The 14,483-nt window shown below is 39.2% G+C and overlaps 1 protein-coding gene across 3 annotated transcripts in view; it reads left to right on the top strand.

Moving 5' to 3' along the window:
• Positions 1–3,629: 3,629 nt before the first annotated feature.
• The window catches only part of LOC116273548 (ERC protein 2-like), a 135,696-nt gene continuing 124,842 nt past the window's right edge, over positions 3,630–14,483 (top strand). The window contains exons 1-2 of one of the 3 annotated variants that reach the window (XM_031662689.1): positions 3,630–3,831; positions 12,078–12,218. The gene's annotated coding sequence lies outside the window, so the exon portion shown is untranslated. The remainder of the gene's footprint in view (positions 3,832–12,077; positions 12,219–14,483) is intronic. The other 2 variants (XM_031662688.1, XM_031662690.1) reach the window with 2 other exon arrangements.

The raw sequence follows: 14,483 nt of genomic DNA, 5'->3' as shown, positions 1-14,483 counted from the left end.
AGGTTCTCAACATTTTTCATATAAATGTCATAACAATTTGTGAACACGAGAAAAATGTGCAGTACTTTTTTAAAAGATACAGAATTTTATATTCTCTCCAGTCTTTTAAGTTTTAATTGTAAGAATTCAGTCATCTTTGGAGTATGAAAGGAATATTTTCTCCTGCAGAGTCCTTTTAAAAAGCAAAAACTTATTGTTCGAAACTCACTTAACCACTCTGATATTTTGTAGTTGGTTTTAAAATATCTTTTTATTCTGTTTACACTCAATGAAAACACACTGGCAGATACAGAAAAGCATGAAGAGGAGAAATAAAATCATTAGTCACCCCATTGCCAAATGAAACATTTTAGTAGATTCCTTATATATATTTTTGTTCTATGCAATAATTTTTCTTTTTACAAAATTAATGCCATACTCTTTTACATTCTGCTTTTTAAAGATTCTACTATTTTCATTTAGTTAGCAATGCTATGCAAACAGGATTTTAAATACTTGCATAATAGGCCATGGTTTAACTATACCAATATCTCATTACTGGGTATACACCCAGGGGAATATAAAGCATTCTACCATAAAGACACATGTATGTGAATGTTCATTGCAGCACTGTTCACAATAGCAAAAGCTTGGAATCAGCCTAAATGCCCATTAATGACAGACTGGATAAAGAAAATGTGGTACATATATGCCATGAAATATTATGCAGCCATAAAAAAAAAATGAGATCATGTCTTGTGCGGGAACATGGATGGAGCTGGAGGCTATTATCCTTATCAAACTCACACAGGAACAGAAAACCAAATACCACATGTTCTCACTCATAAGCGGGAGCTAAATGATAAGAACTTATGAACACAAAGAAGGAAACAACAGACACTGGGGTCCACTTGATGGTGGAGAGTGGGAGGAGGGAGAGGATCAGAAAAGATAACTATTGGGTACTGGGCTTAATGCCTGGGTGATGTAATGTTATGTACAACAAACCCCCTTGATACGTGTTTATTTATATAACAAACCTTCACATGTACCCCCAAACCTAAAATAAAAGGAAAATATTTAGATCCCATTAAATAAATAAATAAATATATCAACAATCAGTAACTGCTGGCAACTTGGACAATTTAGTATTAAGTAGGCATTTGTGTTATTTATTAAATTATTATATACTCATGTGCACAATATTTATTATTTTATATAAAAATATAAACCAAAAATGGCCCACAGTTTTACCCGCTGGATAACCCTGATTGACATTTACAAATAATAAAACCCACATGGTTAGAAAATTCAAGCAGAAATCTACACAAATGTACAAAGATGAAAACCAGAAACTCCCTCTTCCTTCTGCCTCCCAGACCTTACCCCCACAAAAGTTAAAATTTCTTGTGATTTTTTCCAGATATATTTATCTATTTATAGATCTTTCAAATTTTATGCAAGAGATTATATGCTACACACTGTTCTGTACCTTATTTTTTTCTCTTAAGAGTCATTCTTGCTGATCTTTGTGCAGCATTTCCTAAATTGGTGCATCCCTAGCTCAATAAATGCATCTTTAATTCCAGCTCTGTTAGTCAGTCATGCCTGCAGTATCATTGGCTCTTTTGCTGGGTTCTTAGATGTGAGATAAACAGATATACCACCCGCATGTCTCTGGTCTCCACCATCCCTATTTCTCCAGCTTGTAACCCCTACCCGCATGCCAGTAGGACCCTGACCCTCAGTTTCCACCATCCCTATTTCTCCAGCTCGTGACCCCTACCTGCATTCCAGTAGGACCCTGACCCTCAGTCTCCCTAGTCTTTTTGGTTATATGAGGAGGCCCCAGGGATTGTGATGTAAGTGCACAGCCACTTTTCCTTTGGTCTCTATTTCTCATGCCCAAAGTCCTTTGAAATTGCTGCCTACTACTGCCCCAAGGCTAATGTCCTCCTCTTATGCCTGGGGCACTGTCTCCCAGGGTGGGCCAGTGGATCTAATTAGTTTGCTCAGAACTGCTAAGGATTTGCGTACATATGTGTACACAAATGTATCCATGGGTGTATTCAAAGTAATAACATACAGTCTCTCCAAGTGTCAGTCCTCTCAGCTGCTGGCTTCTTCCACATAACCAGTATCATTCTAACATATAACCATCCATATTCTTACTCATGCGTACTTTTGTGTGAACATTTGTCTGGAAGGGAGGAAGCCTTTGTTTTGACTGGAGATGATTATGCCTTCTGAATTGCTGTGTTTTCCACGGAGTGGCAATGAATTTTCATAGTGGCAGCTGGATGGGAACACATTACATTTTGATAAAGAAAAAGAATAATTATTTGACCTATAACCTGAGTTTCTAAGTTGTCTATCTCAAGGCAGAAGAAAAAAAAAATGAATGAAGGAAAGATGGAACAAAGGATGGAAGGAGGCTGGAAGGAAGGAAGGAAAGAAGGAAAAATTCCATCTGTTAGGCCACAAAGCTTATGGGTTTCCATTGTAGTGGTTGAAAAAATTAGCTAAGGCCATGTCCTCCAGATTGAAGGTCAGCAGAGCCATTGTCTTTGCATCCAGAGCTATTTTTGAGGCTGCTACTGCTGCCACCTCTGTTGTCGTTGTAATCATCTCCTCCTCCTCATTACTACTGGGATTACTATTATTATTTGGATTACCATTCCAGATACATGCTAAGGGAATCAAGTAATCAAAAAATTTGTTTGAGTGTACATTGTGAAACATACTTTTGGAATGATTTCCTGAGAAAGTTGGGTGCAGAATGCAAATATTTTGAATGGACTTATCTTAGAGTTGTACTGCTTTTTTTCCTTGTCATTTTAAAACCCTTAATACGAATAAATTGTTTGTATAGTGGGGCTTTTTTAAATCCTTAGATAAGAAATACATGGTTTGAAAGCAGAGAATAAAAACATGAATGATAATGTCCTCAATGCCCAGGAGAAAGTCCTTGCTGCTGCTCTTGGACAGGCATTATAATCGACTATTTGGCGTGTTTATTTCAGGCTGCAGATAGTGGATAAAAGTGGCTGGTTGGTTGCCAGCACATGACTTAGTTGCCAAATGGAGTGTTTAGTACTTGTTACATTTGACTTATATCACAAGTTCTTCCCATTAACAGTCTGCTGGTGATAACCTACTTGGCTTTTCATGTGGTTACTTTGAAACAGCCACTTGACAACATTTGGCATATCACAAACTTTAATACTGAAATAAAGGAGTGAGTGAATGGCTACATGGGATCTGCCATATACTGATATGGTGCTTGGTGCAGAATGGGCTCCCCAGGAAATGTCTGTTTAATCAATGAATTCATCTTGCATAATATTTCCCTGGTTCAGTGTACCAAGTTCAAGCCTATTGACCTGAGACCTAAAAGGCTGGTAAAAGGGATAGAAATACAAAGAAATAATAGTGCTTACATATGTGTCAGAAGGGCTTACCTTTGTATGGAGGGAGATGCTCTGCTCCTCTGTATCACCATTAAATACAGAGAGTTGAACTATATGGAGAAATGAAGATGTCATCAAAATGGCCTTGAGTCTAACCTCAAAGCATAACCTCATAATACTGACAATTTCTATCATTTCAGGTCTTTTTTTTTTTTCTTCTTTTTTTATTGATAGATCCACTTCAGGAATTTTGGCCCAGGATATGTAATCGAATATGCACTAAAATACTGATTTTTATTTTTAGATTGAAAACTTGCAAGAACAACTTAGGGATAAAGACAAGCAACTGACCAACCTGAAAGACAGAGTGAAGTCCTTGCAGACAGATTCCAGTAATACAGATACTGCACTGGCGACGCTAGAGGAAGCTCTGTCAGAGAAGGTGAGCATGCACTCAAAAACTGGGGAATCAGGATGTGGGGAAACACAGTTGGGGAAAGTTAATCCAAATGCGTTTAAATGTGCCTGCTTTTCTTCTTTTGCTAACACTACCTTTAGTCCCAGCTGGTCCTTGTTCTCCCCACACAAGCCCTCTTCAGTGGACTTGGCACACTACAGCCAGGGGCATTTTCTGAAATGCAAATCTGATTACATCACCCTTGGCTCTCCTTAAAAACCTTCACTAGCTTGCCATTGCTCTTATGGTGACATAAATTGAAGTCCTCTACCTGGCCCCCAGGGTCCCGTCTCCCATCTGATCTGGCAAGCCCCCACACTGTGTGCCTGCTCCCTCCCTCATTCTTTCTTTCATTTCCAGCCTCATCCCCCATCTCTCTTTTTCCAGGTTCTCTGTGCCCTACTTATGTGGGGCTTCCAGATTTTCAAGTGTACCATACTCCTTCCTGCCTCAGACTCTTTGTAGATGCTATTCCCCAGCTGAGGATATTCCTCACTCTCTGCAAATTTAATTCCTCCTCTTCTGAGAGGTCAGCTTCATGAGAAGTTGTATTGTGCAGTAGTCAAGAATGTGGACTTTGGAGCTAGACTGCCTAGGATCAAATCCTAGGTCTGATACTTTCTACTTTGGACAAATTACATAACCTCTCAGTTTCTTCATTTGTAAAAGGGGGTAATAATAGCAACCTCAGTGGATTATGTTGAGGAGAAAATGCAGGAAAATATGGAATGTGTTTAGAATAGGAGATGTAATGTTATCACTATTATTATTATTATTTGATCATTTCCTTAGGGACACCTCCTAGGTATCCCCATTATGTCTCAAGAACACCATAAACTCCCCAGAGCTCATGTCACATTCTTAATTATCCATTTATCTGTTTTTAATTTCTCTTCCCTGCTAGACTCCAAACCCAAGAAACATATCCTATGTGTGTGTTATCTTTCCATTCCCTGTGCCCAGCATAACCTGCATCGGGGATGCTCACTCAGTAGTGGATACTGGTTGCGTGAGCTGCCACCATGTGACAAGTCCTCTTTTGAGCCCTGGGATGCAGCAGAGAAGAAAATAGGTGAAAATCCTGGCTCTAACAGAGTTTAGACTGTAGTGGAGGTGATGGGGAGACAGATAATAAATAAGTGACATACCTAGGATTTCAGAGGGTAATATTTTCTATAAAAGAAAAGAAGGCAGGGAGGGGTACAGGGAGTGCTGGAGTAGAATGGCCAGGTAGGAGCTTGCTGAGAAGGTGACATTTAAGGAAACACTTGAAAGTGAGTGGTGAGCCAGGAGCCCTTGTGGAGGGAGAATGTCCTGGCAGAGGGAAGAGCAAGTACAAGGGTATGGGGGAGAGGAAGGGCAGCAGATTTCATAGGCCCTTGTGAGACAAGATTTTTAAAAATTGGCTTTTACTTTGAAGGGGATGGGATGCCATCCTGAGGGTTTCCTTCTGACTTACATTTAAAGGGATTAATTTGAATAAAAGAGTGAATGAATAAAATCCTTTAGGCAAATAGCTCATTCTGATGTTTACTTACTTTTAAAATGATTTCTCGTCCATTTCATTCTGGCTAAATGAGTTCATTCATTCTCTGGGCACCTATCGCAAGTATCAGACCCTGGAGTTGAGTTTGCATATGCTCTCTCCTCTCCTCCAACACTTCCTGAATGTAAGAGCCAGTGCAGGTACAGTTCTCTAGGAATCCTCAGGAGGGACAGCTTGTTTGTTGGTTGAACATGGACTGTGCTGGCACAGTTTTTAGGCCCATGTTATTGGCATTATTCTCAAATTTAGCTTGAAACCAAGAAAAGAAATGTTAACTTTTAAAGTGTAGGAGTAGATTTTATTATGTTCTTTTTCTTTGTCTTTCTCATCCTTTTTGATTCTGCAGCACTTTGCAGGATTTGTCCATACATGCATAGGATGTTGTGGGGGTTTTCCTCTGGGATGCCCTACTAGAGTAGTAGATTATCTCCTATTATCACAGCCTATAAACTCTGGGGTATTGAAGTAATTGGAAGGAGACCTAGGGGCCAGTCCCACCTATGCCACTAATTAACTGGGGAGCCATTAATTAACTGAGTGAGCCTGTCAAGTAATTTTCTCTCTCAGGGCCTCAAATTTCCCATATGATGAATGGGGGAATTAGATTAAATGCCCATGGGTTTCCTAAGCCAGTGTATCCTAAAGAAGGCTTCTCTTCTGTTACTACAGAATTACCAGGAAGTCTCTGTTGAAAGTCTCTGTTATTAGGCCCCATCTCTACCTACCAAATCAGAACCTCATAGGGCCTGGGAATCTGCAATTTAACAAGTTCCCCAGGTCATCATGATGTAAACTGTAGTCTGAGAACCAAGGCTCTGTGATAAAAGCCTGAAAGCTACAAAAAGATGGGTAAGCATATTTTTGGAGTTAAATTAAAAAGTTATTTAAAAAATAAAAGAAAAAAAATGAAGCTACAAAAAGACCCATGAGTCTAGAGCTAGTCTTCATGGTCCTAAATGTAAAACCCAGAACTATGAAAACTCTAGAAGAAAATCTAGGCAATACCGTTCAGGACATAGGTATAGGCAAATATTTCATGATGAAAATGTCAAAAGCAATTGCAACAAAAGCAAAAATTGACAACTAGGATCTAATTAGACTCAAGAGCTTTTGCATAGCAAAAGAAACTATCATCGGAGTGAACAGATAACCTACAGAATGGGAGAAAAATTTTTGCAATCTATCCATCTGACAAAGGTCTAATATCCAGAATCTGCAAAGAACTTAAACAAGTTTACCAGAAACAAACAACCCCATTAAAAAGTGGTCAAAAGACATGAACAGAAACTTCTCAAAAGAAGATATTTATGCAGCCAACAAACATGTGAAAAAGAGCTCAACATCACTGATGATTAGAAAAATGAAAATCAAAACCACAGTGAGACACCATCTCACACCAGTCATAATAGCAATTATTAAAAAGTCAAGAAACAACAGATGCTGGTGAGGCTGAGGAGAAAAAGGAATGCTTTTACGCTGTTGGTGGGAATCTAAATTAGTTCAACCATTGCGGAAGACAATGTGGCAATTCCTCAAAGACCTAGAACAATAAAGAACATTACTGGGTATATACCCAAAGGAATATAAATCATTCTATTATAAAGATACATGTGTGTGTTATGTTCATTGCAGTACTATTCACAATAGCAAAAACATGGAACAAACCCAAATGTCCATCAATGATAGACTGAATAAAGAAAATGTGGTACATATATACCATGGAATATTATGCAGCCATGAAAAGGAATGAGATCATGTTATTTGCAGGGACATGGATGGAGCTGGAAGCCATTAAACTCAGCAAACTAATGCAGGAACAGAAAACCAAACACTGCCTGTTCTCACTTATAAGTAGGAGCTGAACAATGCGAACACATGGACACAGGAAAGGGAACAACACACACTGGGGCCTGTTGGGAGGGGTGGGAGGGAGAGAGAGTGTTAGGAAAAATAGCTAATGCATGCTGGGCTTAATAGCTAGGTTATGGGTTGATAGGTGCAGCAAACCACCAAACACACCATTACACACAAGCCTACACGTCATGCACACCTATCCCAGAATGTAAATAAAATATAGCAAACAACTAAAATGAGGCTTTTGTAAGAAAAAAATGTAGAGTTTGACATTGAGTTACCTTATTTCACATCATATTTAGTATGTATTTCCAAATTAATTTTGCTCAAAAAATCCATGGAGGAGAAACAGTTGCTGGTTAATAAACTTATAAATCCTGTAACAATTTAAAACATTGAAAGATTATAACTTCAGGATTAAAGTATAAGAATTATAAGGTTTTACTTGAAAACTTACAAGAATATTTAATAAGATGACTTTTGGGGGAAAGATACTCTCTTTTCATCTTTTAATAATTTATTTCCAGAGCTCTCTGTAGTAGTTTTATTTGTAAAATTGGAATGAGGGGATGTTTGTTCAAAAACTATTAATGCTTATGTGTTCATTAGCATATTTTGGGTTGTATGATATCATCCCATTTCTACCTCTTGATTTCTTTCTTAAAAATCACAGAAGTAAACATATACCATATAATTTTTCATGTCATGAATTCTTGGCAGGATTTTATTATTTTTTTCTGGACCTTATTAAGATTTGATTTATTCTAGCTTAAATCCCAAAGTAATTCCCAACTCTGAAACTACTCCCTTTATTTAAGTACTTCCTTTGAGACTGAGGGGGTGTCTGGGAAGGAATCTGAGGTCTGTGGGAGCCTGGCTCCCTTGGACTGTCTTCACTGCTTGATAGTTACATCACCTGGGCAAGCCTCTTCTCTCAGGGTCTCAGTACCTCATCTTCAAAATATACATTTTTATTAGCTGACCTCTAAGTTTCATGCTGTCCTGGAACTCCCTTGAGAATGAATTATTAAGTTTGCCGATCTGCAATCTCAGGCTCATGGCATCTGAATTGGACCATAGATAAGGAGTTGAGAACTTAGATGATTAGAAGGGCCAGGGAGGGAACAAAAATGAGGGATGTGGCTTTGCTGAAGTATAGTAGGGACTACTGGTGACTATGGTAAGCTACAGGTCCCTGGTCTATTTCAAAACATTCAAGTTCAGATTTTTAAAAATTATGATGCTCAAGTCAAACAAAAGAGCTCTGCATACTGGCTTTGTGAGCTATTTATTTCCAAATTCTGTTTGCATCTGTTTTTTAACTTTTCATAGCAATGAAGAATAAAAGCAAACATAGAGCAATGGATGTGGAGGGAATTTTTTAAAGGTGCCAAAATCAGAATGCCTAGTGTATTTGAAAAGTACAGATAAAACCATTGAATAGGAACTGGCAAGGTTCTCTATCTTAGGACAAAGAATAGAAGATTTATTTTGAGTATTCCAGTATGCATCAAACCTTTGTGTGTATCCAAATAATCTTATCATCTAGGAGGTTTCTTAAAATACAGTTTCCTGGGTCCTATTTCCTAGAGATTCTGATTCAGCTGCTCTGCTGTGGAGCCCAGGAACCTCTGATTTGTAAACATACTGAAGGGTTCTGATCCAAGTGGTCAGAAGGCTACATTTTGAGAAACACTAAGTCTATGCTCTTCCATTTTAAGATGGGAAATGGGTTCAATGAGGTGAAATGACTTGCCCGGAAATAAAAATATTGACATGTACAGCATCATCCCCCATTTCTGGGCCTAGGAAGACATCGCTAATTAATCATGGCACATGCTAACTTCTCAACCCACTGCTCCTGGAAGCCGTTTCCACCCTGTCTAAGCTGGTCGTTGGTTGAGACTTTGCTGCCTCCTCTGGACTATACCAAGGCCACCTAGCTCACAGGTGATAGAATAAGACTAAAACTCAAAGAATCTTTGTGCTTTTGGCAACATCACAATCTCCTTTAAGTGGAGTTTTGCTCACAAGTCCCATTTTTATCCACATTTAATTGCACAGATCCCTCTGTAACAAGGCATGCTGTGAAACAAAATGATTAATAAAAACTCATGGATTTTTAAGTACATTTAATTATTCGCTGTCTTTTGGCTGATGAAAAGAATCTATCAGGCAGTATTCACCATTTCCCCTGGATTATGGCATCCTAGGGAGTATGTTATTCCTTTTAATTTCCAGGAACTTATTCAACTATTAACAGAGTGCAAAGAATAATGCCTCTCCGTGAGTTAAGATTGAATATGACTTGGTTCTAGGATTGACACACAGAAGCTCAAGAGACGGAACCCACTGTATTTCTAAAGCTGGTCTCGCCAAGTCTTGCTGTAGCCACATAGCAGATAAGCAGTGGAGAAAGCCAGATAGTGGAGCTGGAGGCCACTGTAATTTAGTTCCCACCCTGTGATAAAGCACAAATAGATTAAACCTGTGCAGAGCCAGATGAGTGCACAAGGAATGCTTGCCAATGCAAATAAGACTAAAACAAGAACACATTGTTGGAATTTCTGCAAGTTAGTTGTTAATCAAGTACATCATGGCATATTAGGGCCTTTTAACACATGTTTTTGACATCTGGCCCTGCGCGGCTGACAGTTAAATTGGTTTTGTGATTGACGGAGAAATATTTTGTAGTATTGAATCATCAATAACACTTAAAAACATTATAGTGCTTGTTGATTTTTTTTGTCATCAATGCCCAGTCAATAGTACAAGTGATTAGAGCAAATCGACCTACTTTCCAAACGATTCTGACACCTTCTGGCTGTTAACATGCCTGCTTAATTTTATTACCTTTTCTTTGAAGTCAAGATGGTCCCTCATTTGAGTTCTCCTTCCTTCCTTCAGCTCTTTTAATTGCTTGTTGTATGCCAGATGATTCGCCCAGCTGTGGGTCAAAAAGACTCAAAGGATTTTAGTGCTGCCCTCTTGAAAGTAGGGCTGGGAGGATGATCATGCGGTGAAACCATGTGAAGGCTGCTGAGTGGGAATAAGTGCCACGTGGTCCAGCCAGAGGGATTCCTGGGAAGGTTTCCAAATAGTGAGGCGACAGGTCATTTTGGAGCTTTAGAAATGTCACTCCAACAGCCATGTAGTGGAAGTGATGGGACGGAGAAGTGACTGGGTAATTGGTTGTAGTGTAGACAAAAGGCAGCAAAGGCTCAGTTGCTGAAATCATTGAAAACACTTGAGAGACTGACCACGTACTGTGGCCATTTCCTTCTCTTGTGGATCACATAGTCATCCACTCACCATTGTCACGGGTAGGTAAACTAGGTCTGGGATCAAGAAGAAACAAATATAGGCAATTAATTGATTCATTTATTATATTTCTGCCTCCTCTATTATAATAATATATTTCATTTAAAGTGTTTTTAAGTAATTGGAAAACAGTAATGGTACCTCCTCCGCCGAAAGCATTAGATACATAAATTATTGTCAGTGGGGTAGAACAGTTGCTTCCTCAGGGGATCTTAAATCATAGGAGAAGTGTTCAAACTAACTTCCCTCTGCATTAAATACTATTTTACAGTTGTCTTATTTATCAGGCATTGTCTTGTGCTATGCAATTATTATAAGAATATAAAAGATAATATCAGGATCCTTGGCCACAGTTGTTGCACCAGTATTTTTTAACATGACCATTCAAGAGGAAGTTTAGATATGTGTTGGATAATTTCAAACTGATTTCAGAAATATAACTCAAGCTTTACGCAGATGGAATTTTCATGTGCGTGTGTGTGTGTGTGTGTGTGTGTAAGTTTCTTACTTTGATATCAGGCAGGTTCCCTATTTTTGGAAAAGAAGTCTACAAAGCAGTGTTTTCATTTCAGTGTGAAAGTCAAAGGCAGACCTCCCCGAATGGCTCCAGGTGTATGTTTGTGGCAGTGTGGTCTCATGGATGTGGCTGACAGTCCGAGAGCCCAGGATGTGGGAGGCCTTCTGTTTATGACCTGGGCCACCTTGCGTCTCAGAGCTCTGGGTTTCCTCACCTCTACACTGTCACCAAGAGCACTGGATCTGCCCTTACGCTTGTGATGAGGACTGATGAGGAGAGCGCATCACAGTGCCTAGCATGTAGTAAGCCCTCAATAAAATAAAGCTGCTGCTGAACTTTGTTCAAACTCAGCCAGTGTTTTGGAGTCTCTACTGACTATCAAGAAACCATTGACAAAACAGAGAAGTAAACATCCTCAGACACACTGGAAAATCACATACACAATGGGCTGATTCTTTGTTTCAAGTTCTCACAATGAGTCCCAGCTCTAAGTCCTGGAGGGTTTGGGTCCTGCCCCACTTCATTCCCATCCAGCCAGAGAACAGTCTTCAGAAACCAATGAAGGCTCTTGGATGCCAAATGAAGAGGCTAAGCAAAGAGGGCTGAGCCAAGAGGCATGTTCTGCTTCTCCTTTCCTGTGCGAGGCTGTGTCAGGTCTGGAGTCTTGGTGTCTGAAGCTCCCTCTTCTAGAGCTGCTCTAGAAATCTGCTGGATACTACCATGAACCAAGAGCAGCCACAGAACTTGAACATTAAGTTCCTTTGCAGCCCTGTGATGTTAACTTTTATTAACAAGTCAAAAGCTGTATTGGTTGTCCTTCCCAAGTGCTGTTATGCACAGCCTATCCCCATGAATCCGATTTTGAGTTTCTTGTGTGTGTTGATTCCTGTAGAGCATTTCTTGGATGTACTGCCTCTTGTTTTCTTTTGCAGTATGCTTTGGCATATACACTGATGGGTTCTCACCTCTTCTTTTTTGTTAATTGCCTTACAGGAGAGAATAATTGAGCGCTTGAAAGAACAGCGAGAAAGAGATGATCGGGAAAGACTAGAAGAGATAGAATCCTTCCGAAAAGAGAACAAAGACCTGAAAGAGAAGGTCAATGCTTTACAGGCTGAACTCACTGAGAAAGAGGTGAGTCTGGAAAAACAAATGAACCACATTGATAGTCCTCATAAACCCATATTCAGTGCAGCTGCAAGAGACTAGAGGGTTAGTTGGAGGCACTATATGAAGGCTTGGGGAATGTGGTAACTTTGCTTTTGTAAAGCTGCCTGAATTTAAAGGAATTTTTTTTTTTGTAACTTCCTTCATCTGTGATGCCCTATGCCTGTCTTCTCTGCTCTGCTAACTATATACAATGTAGCTCCTTGAAACTTTTATTTATGTCTTACCACATTTGCATGGCTTAAAGGATTCTATATTTTTCACAGGCCCACGATCCCTTGCTTGAGATAACAACAGCAGCGATGATTATAATAATAATGTCTCTATTTTATTAGAGTGTCTGCTATGTACTATTATTCCTTGTGTCGAGTGCTTTACATTCATTTGTACTTTTCAAAGGGAACCACCCAATTCCCTCGGGTTAGGAGATGTGGTACCATGCTGGACCCCAAGGTAGAGCTTAAATGTGGCTGCTCTTCTGGCATATTATTTTTACATTGTAGTAAATAATTTAGAGCTGTATTTTTTTTTTATGCCATAGCAAACATGAATACAGAATATAAGTGTTACCTGTATTTTTAAAGTAACATCTTACACTTTAAAGAAATTCTTGCTTGGGGCTTATGAAGAGGGTGCTTTGGGTTATTCCTCCATTCTTCAAGCGATCCCTATAACCCTCTCAGTTTTCTTGGGGATAGTTTGGTGGAGAAGTATGAGAAGCAGTAATTACACATTATTTTATTTAATCCTCATAACTCTGAGATATGTGGAGATTGCCTGCAATTGGCCCCTTCACACTTACTTTTGTCTCTTGTAACTGTCCATCTTCTTTAGAGCTGTCATAGACCTTTCACCCTGCAGGACGGTACCGCAGCACAGTTGTCTATCTCCCAGCTCCGCAGTATTTCCTCACTCATAGGGTACTGATAATTCCACACAAATTAAAGTCCTGAATAAATTAGGGATGTAGATGAAGAAGGAAAATAATGGATGAGTAAGAGGAGTTTCGAGGAAATCCAGAAATAAAATCTATATTTCCTAAAATTTAAACCTACTTATTTTTTAGAAAGGAGCTTATTTGTTTGTTACGAAAATAAAGAATGGAGTTCTCTTCCTAGCTTCCACTGCTGCTTCTGAGTAGGAGGATCTGTGATGCCTTAGTTTGTATGCGACAGAAGATAGGAAAGCTTTGACTTTGTTTATAGCATATTCTTCTCCAGTTGCGGGTGTTATTTGTGGGCTTGCACCTTAAAATCAATGTATATATTTCTAATGGAAAGAGATCTTGATGACGTGGTGGAGCATAAGCTGTAAGTGAAAGTAGTTTTGTAAATAATGCCAACGTTGTATGACTTTCAGATAGACATTTTGGTAAACATTTGTTGTTTCTGCATGATGTACTTGGCACTGGGCTGGGTGTGTCAGTCAGGGTTCTGCCAGAAAAACAGAACCACGTTAAACATTTTCTACAGATTAAGAACTTTATCATAAGGAATTGGCTTACACAGTTACGGAGGCTAGGCGAATTCAAAATTCACAGAACAGGCCATCAGCAAAAGCAGACTGGAAGGTCTCAGAAGCTGATGCTGCAATCAATAGGTGGAATTTGTTCTTCCCCAGGGAAACCTGAATTCTGCTCATAGGCCTTTCAATTGATGGGATCAGGCCCACACAGAATACTGAAGATAATCTCCTTTACTTAAAGTCAACTGATGGTAGATTTTAGTCATGTCTACAAAATGCCTTCTATTAGCAACTCCTAGATTAATAACTGGGGACTAGAGCCTAGCCAAGTTGATTAAAACTGGCTATTGCATCCGGCAATTTAAAATTTATAAAGGAAAACAATATGCAGTTGCCGTCAGCAGGGAGCTTATGATTTAATTGGAGTGATGATAGTCTTCACCATGACAAAGTGACTGGATTATAATGTCCTTTCTTATTTCTGTGGGAATTATATAACAAAGGACATTGAAATTGGAATTGTAGACCTGGGTTTGAGACCTATATCTGCCTTTACTAGCTAAGAGACCTTTGACAAGATGCTCAGCTGTTGTAAGCCTCTGTTTCCTGATGTGAAAAATGAGAATGGCTCACCTGTTCCTCAGAGGGTTTTAGAAGCACCTTGCTGGATGATGGTGACTTTTATCATAAAGGTCATTCCAGTGCCAATGAAGCCACCCAGCATAAATTATTAGCCAACATCGTTTACAGAGAGACCATTGTGTCCTT

This window comes from Papio anubis, unplaced genomic scaffold (genome assembly GCF_008728515.1).
Source record: "Papio anubis isolate 15944 unplaced genomic scaffold, Panubis1.0 scaffold86, whole genome shotgun sequence".
In the NCBI taxonomy this organism is placed as follows: domain Eukaryota; kingdom Metazoa; phylum Chordata; class Mammalia; order Primates; family Cercopithecidae; genus Papio; species Papio anubis.
Note: the sequence above shows the minus strand (reverse complement) of the source record. Positions and strands in the feature narration are given on the sequence as shown.